Source organism: Mauremys mutica, chromosome 6 (assembly GCF_020497125.1).
Source record: "Mauremys mutica isolate MM-2020 ecotype Southern chromosome 6, ASM2049712v1, whole genome shotgun sequence".
Lineage (NCBI taxonomy): Eukaryota > Metazoa > Chordata > Testudines > Geoemydidae > Mauremys > Mauremys mutica.
The window spans coordinates 97,537,985-97,554,294 of NC_059077.1; the positions used below are offsets into that span (position 1 = coordinate 97,537,985).

A 16,310-nucleotide genomic window follows, 5' to 3' on the forward strand; every position below is an offset into this window, starting at 1 on the left:
ACACCAGGCCTGTGCCAGCTGACTCAGGCTTGGGCTAAGGGGGCTGTTTAATTGTAGTGTGGACATTCTGAATCTGACTGCAGCCCAAGGTCTGGGTCCCTCCCACCTTGCAGGGTCCCAAAGCCTGCACTCCAGCCCAAAGCCCAGAGTTAAACAGCCCTTTCACCAGCTGCAGGTTTTAATTGCAGACCAACTCTCTCTCTCTCTCTTTCTCTCTGCAATACGGTTGCCAACTTTCTACTGGTGCAAAACTGAACACCCTTGCCCCACCCCCTGCCCCATCCCTTCTCCAAGGCCCCACCCCTGCTCACTCCATCCCCCCTCCATCTGTCTCTTGCTCTCTGCACCCTCACTCACTTTCACTGTTCTGGCTCAGGGCCTGGGGGTGCAGGCTCTGGGGTGGGGCCAGAAATGAGGGGTTTGGGGTATAGGAGGGGCTTCAGGCTATGGGGGTGGAGCTGAGGGGTTTGGAATATGGGAGGGGGCTCCTGGCTGAGGCAGGGTGTTGGGGTGTGGGAGGAAGTAGGGGCTCTGGGCTGGGAATGTGGGTTCCGGGGTGAGGGCAGAAATGAGAGGTTCAGGATTCAGGAGGGAGCTCTGGGCTGGGGTAGGGGGTTGGGGAAGGGGTGCGTGGGCTCTGTCTGGGGGGTACGGGCTCTGATGTGGGGTCAGGAGGGGGCTCTGGGATTCAGAGTGCAGGAGGGAGCTCTGTTCTGGGGCAGTGGGTTGGGGTGGGGGGGCTCTGGCTGGGGGTGCAGACTCATGTGGGGTTGGGGCGGAGGGGTTCGGAGTGCAGGAGGAGGATCTGGGCTGAGATTGAGGGTTTTGGAGCACAGGAGAGGGTGTGAGGACTCCAGCTGGGGGTGCAGACTCTGGGGTGGGGCTGGGGATGAGGAGTTTAGGGTGCAGGAGGGTGCTCCAGGCTGGGACTGAGGGGCTCAGAGGGGGATCAGGGCTGGGGAAGGGGGTCAGGGCCTGGGAGGGAGTCAGGGGTGCAGGCTTCTAGCGGTGCTTACTTCAAGCAGCTCCCAGAAGCAGTGGCATGTCCCCTCTCTAGCTCCTATGCAGAGGCACAGCCAGGGGACTCTGTACACTACCCCATCCATAGGCGCCACCCCCACAGCTCCCATTGGCCACGGTTCCCAGTTAATGGGAGGTGTGGGGGCGTTGCTTTAGGCAGGGGCAGTGTGCAGAGCCCCCTGGCTGCCGCTATGCGTAGGAGCCGAAGCAGGGACATGCCGGCTGCTTCCCAGGAGCTGCACAGCACAGAGGCTAGCAGGGAGCTCACCAGCCAAGCTGCGCAGCACCACCAACAGGACAGTCAATGGCCCGATCAGCAGTGCTGACCAGAGCCACTAGGATCCCTTTTCGACCAGGTGTTCCGATTGAAAACCGGACACCTGGTCACCCTGCTCTTCAACCATGATCTCACACAACAGCTAAGTCCCATATTTAATATTAGGACCTTTACAGGAGTTGAACTAATTGTACAGAATTCTCAGTGAAACGCAAAACCCACCTTTACAACCAGCTTTCCTGCAATAGTACCAACATTTGCATCCAAACTTCACATTTCCATATTTGAGGGTGTTTTAAAAAAAACAAACAACCCAAACCAAATAAAAAGAAGAACCCAAACCTCAGAGGAAGAGAGGAATCTTGGTGCTGTCATTTTTTTCTCTTGGGACAGGCAGGCACTCAGCTAATAGTAATAGGTGCCAATATAGGAACATAAATCGGCTGATAGGTTATTATGGATACTCTTAACAAAACTGACAAGCACCTATGGTGGTAACTACATTGGGTTGCTGGGGAAAACAAATCTTAATGCTTCTGTTGTAATAATTGGGCTTACAAATTCACCCTAACAGAGTTCAACTGTAAAAAGTGAGTGCAAGTTTATGTAGTGTCACAATAACATTTATCCCCATAACAATAAATGTTAATGGGAGAAGGTGCAAAAGGTGGATTAAAATACTAGTTTAGTCCAAACAAAAAAGGCCTATTAATATAATTCAAGGACTGTATTAAAATCATGCCTGGTGAACAAGAGAAGTAGAGGCCTGGAAATCAGTGAACCAAAGTTGGCACACCAGAGATCAGGCCTGACTGATGGATAAAATACGAGGGAATGGGCTTTTCTGTCCTTTTTAGGGTCCTTAAAATAAAAGAGACTTTGAGAGGAAAACTGGTGAAGAGGAAGCGAAGGGGGACAATTGCTGACTTAAAAAATGGGAAGGAGCAAGCTTCACCATCACGGCTGCCACCTGCCCCATCTCCTCGGACTCACTATAACGTCATTGGGCTTTCATTGTCCTGTTCCCAAGAGATGTCTTCACTGGAACATGCCAAGAGAAGGACCCAGATGACAGCTCCATGAACTATGGCAGAAGCGCAGCTACCACCTGAGACATAACACACACACACACTCTCACTCTTTCTCGCTCATGTACATCCACCATGTGTCCTTTTCCTTCCCCACCTTATTTCTTTTCTTTTCTCTCACGCTCTCTCTCTTTTTGCCTTCTATTTAAGAGTGTGACTTAGTTGGCCAAGACTATGTATTTTGCACACTGCTGTAAGGCTGTCATCAGAAAGGCAACCAAAAATAACGCCCTAAGCAGCCCAATGCTGGTACAAGTTTGTCAGGTCTAATAGTGGCTAAGAAGATTGTGTGCTGTGCCTGTGTTTTTCTAGCAGTGAGGCTGCATGTGAGAGTCAGTACTAGAGACAGAAGCTGCATTTTCTGTCTTTGCTGGTCTTTTCTTTCCCCGTTTGTGTGTGTTTGTTTTCTTTTGTCTTTAGGAGATGGGATTGGATTTTAACAGCAACAGCCATGACAGCTCCAGCCTATCTCAACTAACTTCTTCTCTTTTCTCTAAAAAGTGTTATCACCATCTTTAATACCATCTGGAGCCTGTCAGCTAAGTGGCAGTTACTGCTAAAAACTCTCTCCAGCTGAAGAAAAAAGGAACAAGGGATGTTGTTAAAATGAAGGCCTGACTGAATACTTTACATTTCAGTTGCTTTAACTCTTTTTTCCTTCTTTTTCTGTATCTTAAATGAAAGGTGACCAAGATTTTTAATGGTGTGTTTGCCATGGTACTAAGCAGGCTGTCTCTATATACCAAACCATGAACGTTGTTGGACAGTTACAGGGTTATATTAACAACTTCAACTCTTTGGACCATTTATTCCATCTAAACTAATATCACTCTTATACCACTAACTATCTCTACCAGTGGTAGAAAAAATGGGAGCAGTAGTGTAGAAATGGTTCCAACAGCTGCTGGTGTATTCAGCAATTTCCTGGTCCCACTGAAAGCCAATGGGAGTTTTGTCACTGATTTCAAAGCAGCCAGGATTTCACCCTGGAACTTTGTCTCCACTCCGTCTTTGCTGCTACAGGTGCTGTGGAGCTTGGGAGTAGTAATAGTGAATAATTTTAGCAAAAACTTCTATTTCTCTTTGTGTTTTTATTAACCTTAGCCTATTGGCCTTTTTTAGTCTTTGACCCTCATCGGTTTGCTAGTAATACAGAGCCTGATGGATGCCTATTGACTTTTTCAAAAGTGAATATATAGCTAGACAAATTCAGAGTGGAAATAAGGTGTATATTTGTAACAGTGAAAGCAATTAATCATTGGAACAACTTACCTAGGGCTGTGGTGAATTCTTCATCACTGGCAATAGTTAAATCAAGACTGGATTTTTTTTCTCAAATATATGCTTTATGAAATATTTTGGAGAAGTTCTATGGCATATGTTATACAGGAGGTCAGACTATATGATCACTGTGGTCCTTTCTGGCCTTTGAATCTATGACTATCATTGAAAAAACTTGCATTGACTTCAATGGGTATTGGATCAGCCCTCTGGTGAATATATTCCTATTTATTTGTTTTGTTTTTTTATCCTATCCTATTTCATTTTTCGAACTCTCGGCTATTTTCCATTTTTGTTTCTTAACCGGTGACTATTTATTTAGAAGTGAGACACACTCCACATCCTATTTTCAGTCCTTTGAATGATCCAGTCCCAGTTCTTGCAAAGAAATGTACATTGTACCTTATATGCATGCCTCTATTAGTGTATAGGCAGATATACATCCACCTGTTACGAAAATATCCAACCTGATCGCAGTGATACCAACAGTGCCTGCCTCTCAAGGAGCTAAGCCTCTCTGAATTAAAATATTGAAATTGGGGTTTTAAGTGATTCTTTGATATTTTATTGTATGATAACTGAAATGATGTCTTTACTGGAAAGGAAAGAAGTAGCAGACATTTCACACGCTTGGTTAGGATGTTGTAGAGTAGTAGCATTTGGGGGTGGGTGGAGAGAGAGGTGTTTTGTTTTGTTTGTAATAGGTGGCAGTAAAGAGAACTGTTTGGCTGTCATGTTATCTGCCTCCAGTGTTTCAAGATTACTGGTATATTGCTTCAGGGCATTTATGTTTAAAAAGCTCAGTGGAGCAAAAGATGATAAGAAGGCATACAAAGATTAATTTTGAAGTTCTCGTTAAAAACCAAATGCTGTAATCCTGGAAATGAGAAAAATCTCTTTTCCTTGCACATTTAGCTGTGCTCATCTTCAAAATTACTATGATGACATGGCATATCTGGAAAAAAATATTTTAAAAACAATTCCCTTGACAGTATTGGGTTGCAATTCACATAATGTGAGCATTGTATCTGTCACAAGTCAACAGTTCTTTATTGGAACTAATCAGTATATGGGTTTCAGGATTAACTTGAAGCAGCAAAAAATACTGAGTGAAAACATTATGAATCATGGGGGGAAACAATATTTTGTTGCTTCTTTCCTCCTCCAGTTAATGATTTCAGTAAATCTGGAACAACACTGCTGAGAGCAGAACCTGGCCCACATTTATTTATTATTTGAAATTACTTACTTTTTCTTTTTAACTAGATAGATTGATCACAAATGGTTCTCTCTAATGTATTCAATATTTACTATTTGAGCTAAAGCTTATAATCAGAGGAGCATGCAAGAACTTCCAGTGTCAATACTCATACGTGCCTATTTAAAATTTGTTTTTCATGAGTCAAATCATAGAAGTGTTGGGCTGGAAGGGACCTCATGCAAGAAGCAAGATTAAATATACCTAGACCATCCCTGGCACGTGTTTGTTTAACCTGTTCTTGAAAGGGAGATTTAGGTTAGATATTAGGAAAACATTTCTAACTTTAAGGATAGTTAAACCCCGGAACCGGTTACCTTGAGATGCTGTGGCATCCCCATCACTGGAGGTTTTCAAGAACTGATGTGAACACGGCAGAAACAACTTCATTTAAAAATATGAGCAAATACTCACAGAACATTGTTGAGTTCACCCAGTTCTTCTGCAATGAAAGTTGTCACTACTAGATACAGAGGGCCAGAAAAGGACCTATTGGGTCCTATGCCAGTACTCCATTCCCCAGGGACTAATACAGAATTCCATATGGTATATTTTCAGGTGCTTCAGATGGTCTAGTCATAAATGTTTCCAGATACTGGGCCTCTAACACTTCCCTTGTGAAACTGTTCTCACTCTAATAGATCTCTGTGCAGCTCCCTAATCCTTTTGTTGAGGTGCAGGTGTCCACATGCTGAACCATAATCTCAGTTGTTTTCTGAATAGGTATTATTCCTGTTTTATGACTGGGAAACTGCAGCACAGAAAGGTTAAATGACTTGCCATTCACAGAGGAAGTCAGTGGCATAATGGAAAATGGAAGCCAGATCCCCTTGCTCAAAGTCGTGTTTCCTGTTCTTCATTCCTAGAGCATCCATTGCACTCTCCTTATCTTATATGCCATCCATTCTGACAACCGAATCCATATTACAGCGTACGTCATAAAGTTCAATCTTTTAATTTCCTTCTGCATATTTGGTCATTTCAAAGGCTTAACCTAAACTTCAAAGGATTCCCTTTGAAGAGTTGTGCAGTGAGAGACAGCTGAAGGGAACTCATTCCCCTTCCAGGGGAGTTTGGGTGAAGCTTTGTGATCATCATTTCCTTTAGCTTTATAGTGGGCTGTCCCCACAGGGAGCCTTCCTGAAGACATAGCCTGCAGCTTCCTTACAGAGTTGCATATCTGGGTAAATCCACAAATAACATTTTGAACCATTATGTTAGATGCAGGTATTTGGCAAAGGCACATGCCTTAAAATGATGTTGTAAAATTAGAGCAGTGTTAATTTCAGTGAAATCTGACCTGAGCAAAGAAGAGCCAACCGGCCCTTTTGCTTAAACAGTCTTTGATCTGCTCCTCCCTCGCTCCCTAGAAAATATCTCCTGGTCCCCACTTTGTACCTTTTAGAACTCCCTTAGTCTTTACTCTGCTTTTTGCTCTCACTAGTGTATAGCCAGCAGCAGCCTAAGAGCCAAGCAGCTCCCCAGGAAATAAGAATGTGGGTGGCCTAAAAAGCTCTTGTGGAAAGAACTCAAAATGCCTGCACAATTAGGGCAGGCCCCACCACACAGCAGGAATCAGAACAGAAAGGCAGAGCACTTGAACAAGGACCTGTATGACCCTCCCCTTCCAGCTGTACTGATTTCAAGGTTTTCCCCTCTCATTATCTCTGTTTCTGATTATTTTCCCCAGGATCTATTAGCGTTTTTTCCCAAACTGAAGCTTATGATCATATTTCCTATCAATGGTTCTGATCCTGCAATACATTTCACTTGGGCAGATCCCTTTTCTCACATAGCCCTACTGACTCAATGAGCAATGCAGTGCAGGATTGTGATATATTGCTGACATCTCTAGGTTGCAGTCTATTAATTCTCTGTCTTCATGTAGATGACAAAAGCTCCCAAGTTAGTATAATCTGTAAGTCTGATTAACATGCAATGTACTCCTCCTGCCATCAAGATACTAAAAAAGACCAATGCACTAAGCCCTTTCACATCTGACTACATTGCATCTTTTCCCAACCCAGTACAGTATGTTGCTGTTTACCTTTTGTTTCACTCCATCAGACACAGCTCATGTCAAAGCCAATCTGAATTTATTTTGTGAGCAAGAATTCATAAAAGTCTATCAAATGCCTTGCTAAGATCCGTGAGCCAAATTCAGCTCTGATGTAACAAATGCAACTCCTATCGACCTCAATGGGAGGTACACCTGCTTACACCAGGGCTGAATTTGGTCTTGCATATTAACACCAACTGCTTTCCATTTCTCTACTAACTTGGCAATTCTACCAACAAAAACTATTCTTTATACATCCTTGCTGCTTATTACTCATAGTTCAGTCACAGTAGGCCTTCACCTCTTTATATTTGTTTCATTATTTTAGTAGGGATTGAAGTAGATTTACTGGATGGTAATTGCCTGGATCATTCTTATTTTTGCTTTTATCCCAATCCTTATATCACAAATCTTGTAAAAACATAATGGTCAGATGCTTGGTAATATGCTTAGTTCACACCTGAACATCCTAGGATGCACATCATCCAAATGAAGTGGTTTGTGCATGTTGCCATTAATCAAATATTCTGTCTCCGGCTTATGTTCACACAGCTTTCACTATTTTCCAAACTTCTCTATTTTTTATTGATTTTTTTCTTTTCAAAAATAAGGGAAGAACAGAAAAAAGGATAAAGGACAAAAAAGTAAAAGAATGGAAAGGGAAAGAAAGGAAGGAAGGGGAAAGGAGAGTGACATCACAGTTTCCATCTGCTAAGAATTTTATAAAATGGTAGACTAAATCTTTTCAAATTTGTCTGAGGTCCCCCCGTCTCCAAAATGTTACCCACTCTTTACCTTCTAGGTCAGCCAAGTTGCTCAGCCGAGCTTCTATCCCCAAAGGCAATTTGCTCTTCCATCTAAGCAATATGAGTCACTTGGCTACAAGCACTACACTCTGTGAGTTGGCGAGTTTCCAAGATGATGGGACATATCCCAAAACACAGTTCTGAGAAATAATTTTTAAGGAGGTATCCATGATTATAGCAGTCCTCCTGTCTTTTACTAGCCAAAAGATTGTTTCCTGGGATGATCTCAAAACATGTGAGTTAGTATGGCTCCAGGCAACCCATACCTCCAGCAGCAGCCTGTTTTGGCAAGTGTGAACAAAATATTTTTTTTTGCTGGATCATCCTTAATTGTAGATCAATAGAATTGTTTCTAATGTTTTGCAAGACACTTTCCCATTGGCTAGGGTTCCAGGATATACACAAATCTTTCTTCCAGGCATGGTGCAAACAGGGGAGGCCTTTGAGACCCAGAAGCCTTAACAGCTACAGCTATGGAGCTCTCTCCACATCAACAACAGGGACTCTCTGTTGCTCCCTGTGCATCAGAATCAAATATGTCCTCAAGAGATGCTTAAACTGCAGATAATGCCATGCAGCTAGACCAGGTAGAATGTATTATTGCTGCAGGGCTTGGAAGGACAGAAACTGATCATCTGAAATCAATTAAGAGACCCAAATTATCGCCTTAGCCATCCACTTCTCCACATTAATGGGATCTTGTTGATTTTCATAAATGTGCTTCCCCAAAGTACAGCATCAGTGTATAAGAAGGGATGGAATTTAAATTTTCTAGACAAAGTGGCCCATGTTTGTCTGGGAGTCACTATTATAGGGGACATTTTATGATCAAAATGGTAAGAGGTGGGAATCCAGTATTCCTTCCAGCAGAAAGAGATAGACCAACTCCCATTCCACCAGCAGAGAGGGAGGAGTCTGTTCTGTTATGTTCTGGAGCCACGGAGATGCCTTGCTAAGGATAAAAGTTGTATGATAATCCTGCAAGTTGGGGAAGCATATGCCTCCAAGTGTGATTGGGCATTGCAATTTATACAAAGCCAGTCTTGGCCTTCCCCACCCACCTACCCATTCCCAGGGAAATATTTTTAAATATCTGTTAATTTTACTAAAACAATACAGAGGAATAGTAACTGGGAGACCTCTCAAGATCTACTGTATTCTGGGAAGCATAATCATTTTGATAATATGAATTTGTCCCTAAAGACTAAGGGTAAAGGCTCTCCATCTGGCCACTCTCTTAATCTCTGGGCTAAAATGGGCTCTAGATTCATTATTACCAGAGTCTCCAACCAATTGGGAATGAGTACAACTAAATATTTCATTTATTTGGGTTGCCACCTAAAATTCCAATTACCAGAGATTGCCCTCTGACCATATTTTACTTTTCCCAATTGTTTTTATACCTGAGAGGTGTCCAAATGCATTAGTTCTTAGATTTAAATAGGTTAGGAACAGAATCTTCAGGTTTAGACACAAAAACAAGAGTGTCCTCAGAATAAAGCATTAATTTGTGCTCCGTTTGGCCTATCTTGATGCTTATATGTATGTTGATTTTTATGGATAGCAATAGCTAAAAGGTTCTAGGCCTAGGTCAAACAGCAAAGGCAAGAGGGAGCAACTCTGTCTCATATCCCTGTGAATGGGAATTGTTCTGAAATAGTGCCATTGGTAACCATAGAAGACGGTTTCATATAAAGTAGTTTAATCCATCAGATAATCTGATGACCAAATCTGAATTGAGCAAGCATGTAAAAGAGCTAACCCCAGAATACACAGTCAAAGGCCTTCACCCACACCCTTGGAGATGGTGGCAAGAGGCTTCTGTGACTCCTTTGAAGTTCCAAAGATGACAATCATTTGGCACAAATTGTCCAATCTCTCTCTCTCACTGGGGAAACCCAGCTGATTGACATGAATAATTTGGGATACGATTTTATCAAGTCTTTTTGGAAGGGCTTTAGCTAATATTTTGGCATCACAGTTGATGACTGAGATTGCCCTATATCTACCACACAGCCTGGGATCATCCAGTCTGATTGAAATAACAGCTTCCTTTGAAGTGTGAGAAAGCGTATTATTGTTCCTGGCTTCACTGTAAATATCCAATAACTTGGGAGTTAGGATCTCAGAATATATCTTAAATAATTCAATGGCAAATCCATCTGTTCCTGGTGCTTTACCAATTTTCATTTCTCCAGTTGCCAGATTCAGTACTGCTAACTCCAGGGGGGCTTCCATGCCCTCTTTCTTAGGACTTGTGTACATAGTACATTTGTTTGCATTAGAGGAGTATGAATTTCAGTGCACACTAGCATGTTTCACACTCACTACTCTGTGTGGACCCTGCTGGCATGCACTAAACGGTCTCTAGTGCATCTTACACGCCTGGGGAAAATCTGTGCCACTGCACAATGCAGAATTTTTCAGAAAATAATGTGTGCGCAGAATTTCCTTTTTCCCCACAAAAATGGGCTGCAGAGATGTTGGCTGCTTCTAGGGGCTGCCGGACCCGTCAGAGCCCAGCTCACAAATAGAAGACAAGGCCAGGGAAGGGAGAGGGAGCTGGAGGTTTCCCAACAGCTGCAGTACCCAGCACACCCTGAAGGAAGGAGGCAGCAGTGCAAAGGAAATGCTGTGAAAGCCCAGAACCCAGCATCAGGCTGTTTCTCCCTCTGGATCCCCAGGCTCCAGGAGGGTAAGGGGTGTGAGCGTGTGGGCCATCAAGGGCCCTGCAGCTGGCCTCTGGGGGGGGTAGGAGGTGTGAGGGTCTGGGCTGGAGGGCGCAGCTGGACTCTGGGGGTAATGGGTGTGAGTGTCTGGCCCCCTGGCTGGGCTCTGGGGGAAGGGGTAGAGAAATAGGAACTGTGTTGTCGTAGGTGTTTCTTTAACTCTCTGCTCCTGGGGGAATTTTTTTGTGCATCTTTACTGTTACAGACATACTTGCTGATGGGTATTTTGAAATAAATTACCGAAATAATTGAAACTGGTGTGATTATATAGTGTTATTGTGACAAATAAAATGTGCAGAATTTTGCAGAATTTTAAAATATTGTGTGCAAAATTTTTAGGTACAGAATTCCCCCAGGAGTAATGTTAATGTAGTACTATTTGCAATGGGACTATACTTTAACATGGACTAGGGAATTTTCAGTGGACTCCAGCAGGGTCCATACAGGCCAGTTAGTGTGCAACATGCTAGCACGCACCAGAATTTAGTCCTTCTAGTATGGATTAAAGCATTGTATAGATAAGTCAAAGAACTGTAGCAGTGTCAATTTAAAAAAAAATCGAAAGTGTCTGCATCAGTCACTGAGTCAGTCAAATACAACTTAGAACTATAATTGTTTGAATTGTTCATTAATTGGTAATTGCACTGTGTGTATTTTGTTATTTCTATCTAAATCAGTAGTGATTTTATTTTGATTCCATTTTTGTTTAAGTCTAGAAGCCAACATTTTGTCGGCTTCTTTACCACATTCTCAGTAATATTGTTTTGAAAAAACAGAGCAAATGCTTTATTTTTTAATTTTTTAAAGAGAGAAAAATATTTTACTGTGTAATTTTTATCATAAATGTCCTAATTTTAGCTATTATATTTCCATTATGTGTTTGATTGATACAGTAAAACCATCTTTAACATTTACATTACAAGATTATAAATGCTTGTATATTTTGGCCTTATTCACATGAAAAAAAATGTCTTATTTATGTAGCTTTTATCTTTTACAACCATTGATTTTTAACTCTGTAGAATTAACCATATGTAGGTTCACCTTGAAAAATCCAGCCTTACCCTTCCATTTCCTCCTTAGGCTTGTAACAAGTGGGAGCTAAGGTAAGAAATAAATATTCCATGTAGCAGGAGATCAATAATGATGAGTGACCTTGAGTAGCCCAGCTGGTGGGGATTAGCAAATATAGTGTGTAGGCCTCGTGAATAGACATGTTTGCTTTATACATTTACCAAGTTTTTCAGAAAAAGATTGAGAGCTTGCCTGCAGGGCAAGGTTTTCCAAAGCTCTCATAGCTCTAGTTAGGAGCTGAGGGAAGAAATGGCCTTCACTGTATTTAGGCTTCTACAGTTCTTTCAATGGGAAAGCAGAGGGTGAGCTGAGAAGAGAGCAGTTTAAAAAGTGCTTTTTCATGCAACAAAAAGCTTGGAATATAGGAAGTGATGCAAATTTGAAAGGATGGGGATCTGAGAAAACCTATTTTATGACCAAAAAAAATAAAGTGACAAGAGGTCTCCAGGAATGGTCTGTGTGTGTGAGAGAGTGAAGATTTAATTCAATTCCATAGCAAAATGTTTTGTTGAAAGTGTAGATGTCATGCAAGTATAGATCAAAAGCTAGCTAAAAATGGTAGAGATTCAGTGAAAGCTATGTAACGGGGGGAGATAGGAACCTGCTCAGGGGCCCTAGGCTTTTTAAACTCAAACAGTTCAAATGACTTCACCTTTACCATGCATATTTTCAGTTTTTAAAAGCAAGATGGGCCACAGTCTCAATCATGAATGGGTGCACCATTAATTTCATGCCCATTACTCTCACAGAATTCCAGATTTATCAGCACCGAGGTATTTAGACAGGCAAAATGGATAACTGGGTGCATAACTATCAGCTTAAATGTTCAAGTACCTGCTTTCTACATGTAAATGTAATGCACAGCATTTTTTCCCATTGAAGAAAACTTGGTCTAAGACTGTAGAACTGCTAAATACAAATCACATCAGTACATTCAGTTGAAACAGTCATTGTAGTGCTAAGGAATACAGCAATATCATGGGTTGTTAGTTTTTGTTGGTATGGCAGTGGATGTTAAGTACCTTGTACACTTTTACAAGCAACATGCTTGACTTCAGACTGGGCTGTTGATCGCTTTATGCATTAGCTCACTGTCTTTAGAAATAACCAATCACTATGTTCCACCATTTGAAGAGTATAGATTCATAGATTCCAAGGTAAGAGGGGACCATTGTGATAATCTATTCTGACCTCCTGTATAATAACACAGGCCACAGAATTTCCCCACAATAATTCCTGGAACATAATTTTTTTAGAAAAATATCCAATTTTAACTTTAAGTTGCCAGTGATGAAGAATCCACCACAACCCTTGGTAAATTATTCCAACGGTTAATTACTGTCACTTAAAATTTTACTTATTTCCAATCTGAACTACTTTGGTTTAAATTTCCAGCTTGTGTTACACCTTTCTCAGATAGATTGAAGACCCCATTATCACATATTTCTTCCCCATGTTCATACCTAAAAACTAATCAAGTCACCCCTTAACCTTCTCTTTGATAAGCTACACTGATTGATTTCCTTGAGTCTTTCATCGTAAGGCAGGTTTTCTAATCCTTTAATCATTCTTGTGGCTTTTCTATGAACTCTCTCCAATTTATCAACATCCTTCTTGAATTGTGGACACCAGAACTGGACACTGTATTTCAGCAGTGGTCAAACCATTGCCAAATACAGAAGTCAAATAACCTCTCTACTCCTACTCAAGAGTGTCCTGATCATGTATCCCAGGATTCTATTAGCACTTTTGTCCACAGCTTCTCACTGGGAGCCCACATTCAGGTGATTATCCACCACGACCCACAAATGTTTTCAGGGTCACTGCTTCCCAGAATAGAACCCCCAACCCTATCAATATGACCTACATTCTTTATTCATAGTGGTATACATTTACATCTAGCCACATTAAAACACATTGTTTGCTTGTGCACTGTTTTCTCTGAATCAGTAACCTGTCTTGTTCATTATTTTTTGTGCTGTCCGCAAACCTTATCAATGATTATTTTATGTTTTCTTCAAGGTCATTGATAAAACTGTTAAATAGCAGATGGCCAAGAACTGATCCCTGCAGGACCACATTAAAAATACAATTGCTTGATGACGATTCCTCAATTACAGTTACATTTCAGACCTCTCAGCCAGTTTTTAATCTGTTAATATGTGCCATGTTAATTTTATATCATTCTAGATTTTTTAATCAAAATGTCATGAAGTATCAAGTCAAATGTTTAAAGCATTCTAAGTATATTATATAAACACTATTACCTTTATTAAGCAAACTTGTACTCTCATCAAAAAAAGGATATCAAGTCTGCTTGACAGGATCTATTTTCCATAAACCCATGTTGATCGGCATTAATTATATTACCATCCTTTAATGATCAAGCCCCATATCACTTGCTCCATTATCTTGCCTGGGATTGATCTCAGACTGACAGGCCTATAGTAACGGTCATCCCATTTACTCTTTTTAAATATTAGTCCAACATTAGCTTTCTTCCTGTCTTCTGGAACTTCATCAGCTGGTGTTCCAAGACATAGTGAGAATCAACATTAAAGGTCCAGCAAGCTCCTTAGTGAGCTCTTTTAAAACTTATGAATGCAAGTTATCTGTATCCACTGATTTACAACTATCTAACTTTAGTAGCTGCTGTTTAATATCCTCCCAAGATTCTAGTGGAATGGAATGAGGTTTATCATACAATATGACTATATTATCTATCTTTTCCCCAAATAAAGAACAGAAATATTTATTGAACACTTCTGCCTGTTCTGCGTTATTGATTATTTTGCCATTTTCATCTAGTAATGGACCAATATCATTGTCAGGATTCTTTTTATTTCTAAGATACTTTTAAAAACTCTTTCTTACGGTCTTCAACTCTGCTGGCGATAGATTTGTCTTTGTATCCCCTTGCTTCCCTTATGCTTTTTCTAGCTTCTGATTTATATTCATTACTACTGACTTCTGATTTCTCACATTTGTTATGGGTTTTTTTCATAGCTGCCTTCACTTCCCCATTAAGCCAGGTGGTTGGTTTTTTTTTTTAAACCAGCAAGACCTTCTGCCTTAGTTGTGGGAAGGTGGCTTTTGGGGCATCTACTAAAGTGTTCTTAACAATTTCCAATCATCCTTCGCATTTTTCTGTTTAAATTCTTTCTCCCACTGGATTTGGCTCATAATTGTTTTCAGTTTTGTGAATTTGGCTGTTTTAAAGCACCACCAAGTATATATATGTTACTGGACTTTATTCGGTCTTCACAATGTCAGTGTGATCAAGTCATGATCACTTGTACCTAAGTTACCATTCATTTTTAGTTTTATGATCAATTCCCCTTTATCTGTCAAGACAAGGCCTAATATAGATTCTCCTGCATTGGATGCAACAGTCTTTGAGTTAGGAAATTGTCAGCTATAATAATAAGAAGTTCTGAGGATGTTTTAGTGCTGGCAGCATGAGTCCTCCATGACCTCACAGCTTTTTTTCCTACCCATTATAGATAGGTGTTTAAGGAGCCAGTCATTCTGTTCCATAGCGTGATTTGGTAGTCTGGAGCAGACACCAACTAAAATACCATCTTGTGTGTTATCTGTTAGGACATTGATCCATAAGCATTAAAGATCATTTTCTACCAAGTTGTCAGTTATTCGGGTAATGCCATTTTTGACACAGAGTGCCACTTTCCCTCCCCTTTTGCCAGCTCAGTCCTTCCTAAATAAGTTATAACCATTGATTTTAACATTTCAGTTGTGTGAATCATCCCACTAGGGCTTCAGTAATTCCAACTTGACTGAATTTATGCTCATAAATGAGCATGTCCAGTTCTTCTGGTTTGTTATCCGCCTCCTAGCAGCGGTGTATAGGCAATTAAAGACTTACTTCTCTTCATGGCCTTTGGTTCCTTGATTAATTTTGTTGTCAACATCTTGAATTGTGCTAAATGAGTGCTTATATCTTCCCTCTTTTTACTCTCCCTTTTTGTTATTAGTTTAATGCCCTCCTCACTACTCTTGCCAGCCTGTCCCTTGGAAGACTGGCTCCTCTTCTACTGAGGAGGAAGCCATCCAAACTATACAGATCTCTCTTGCCATTGTTCCACAACATAACCCTACACCACTTACCTAAGCAGCGTTTCACTGCCAGAATCTTCTGCCTTCTGTCTTCCTTTGCTCACGAGACAGGAAGCATCTCCTAGGAAGATCATTTGGACAATCATCTTCTTCAGCACTCTTCTGAGTTCTTTATAGTCATCTATTATCAGTGGGATATCCAGCGGCGCAGTGTCATTAGCACTGATATCACAAAAATGTAGGACCGGAAGGGACTTTGATAGATCATGTGGTCCAATCCCTGCACAGAAGCAGGACTAAGTATTATCTATACCATTCCTGACAAAAGTTTATCTAACCTAGTCTTACAAACCTCCAATGACGGAGATTCAACAACCTCCCTAGGTAATTTGTTCCAGTGATTGATCCATCACCAATGGATCCTTGCCCATCAATTTCAGAATCCAGTCTTAGAGTGACATCTTGTGTCTTGGCTCCAGGAACACAGTACGCCATCCTGTTGTCCACCCATCCCTTGCAGAATGCTATTTCAACACTTGTAAGTATTGAATCCACAACAAGAACGATCTGTCTTCCCTTGGATGGTCGGTGTGAGTAAGCTTGATTTTCTTACAGATTGAGTTATGCTGCCATACAAATGTGTG

General features: G+C 41.1%; 1 long non-coding RNA gene across 2 annotated transcripts in view; it reads right to left on the reverse strand.

Annotated features, from left to right (window-relative positions):
• LOC123373353 overlaps nucleotides 1-16,310 on the reverse strand; it is a 291,422-nt gene that overhangs the window by 97,238 nt on the left and 177,874 nt on the right. The window lies entirely within an intron of this gene.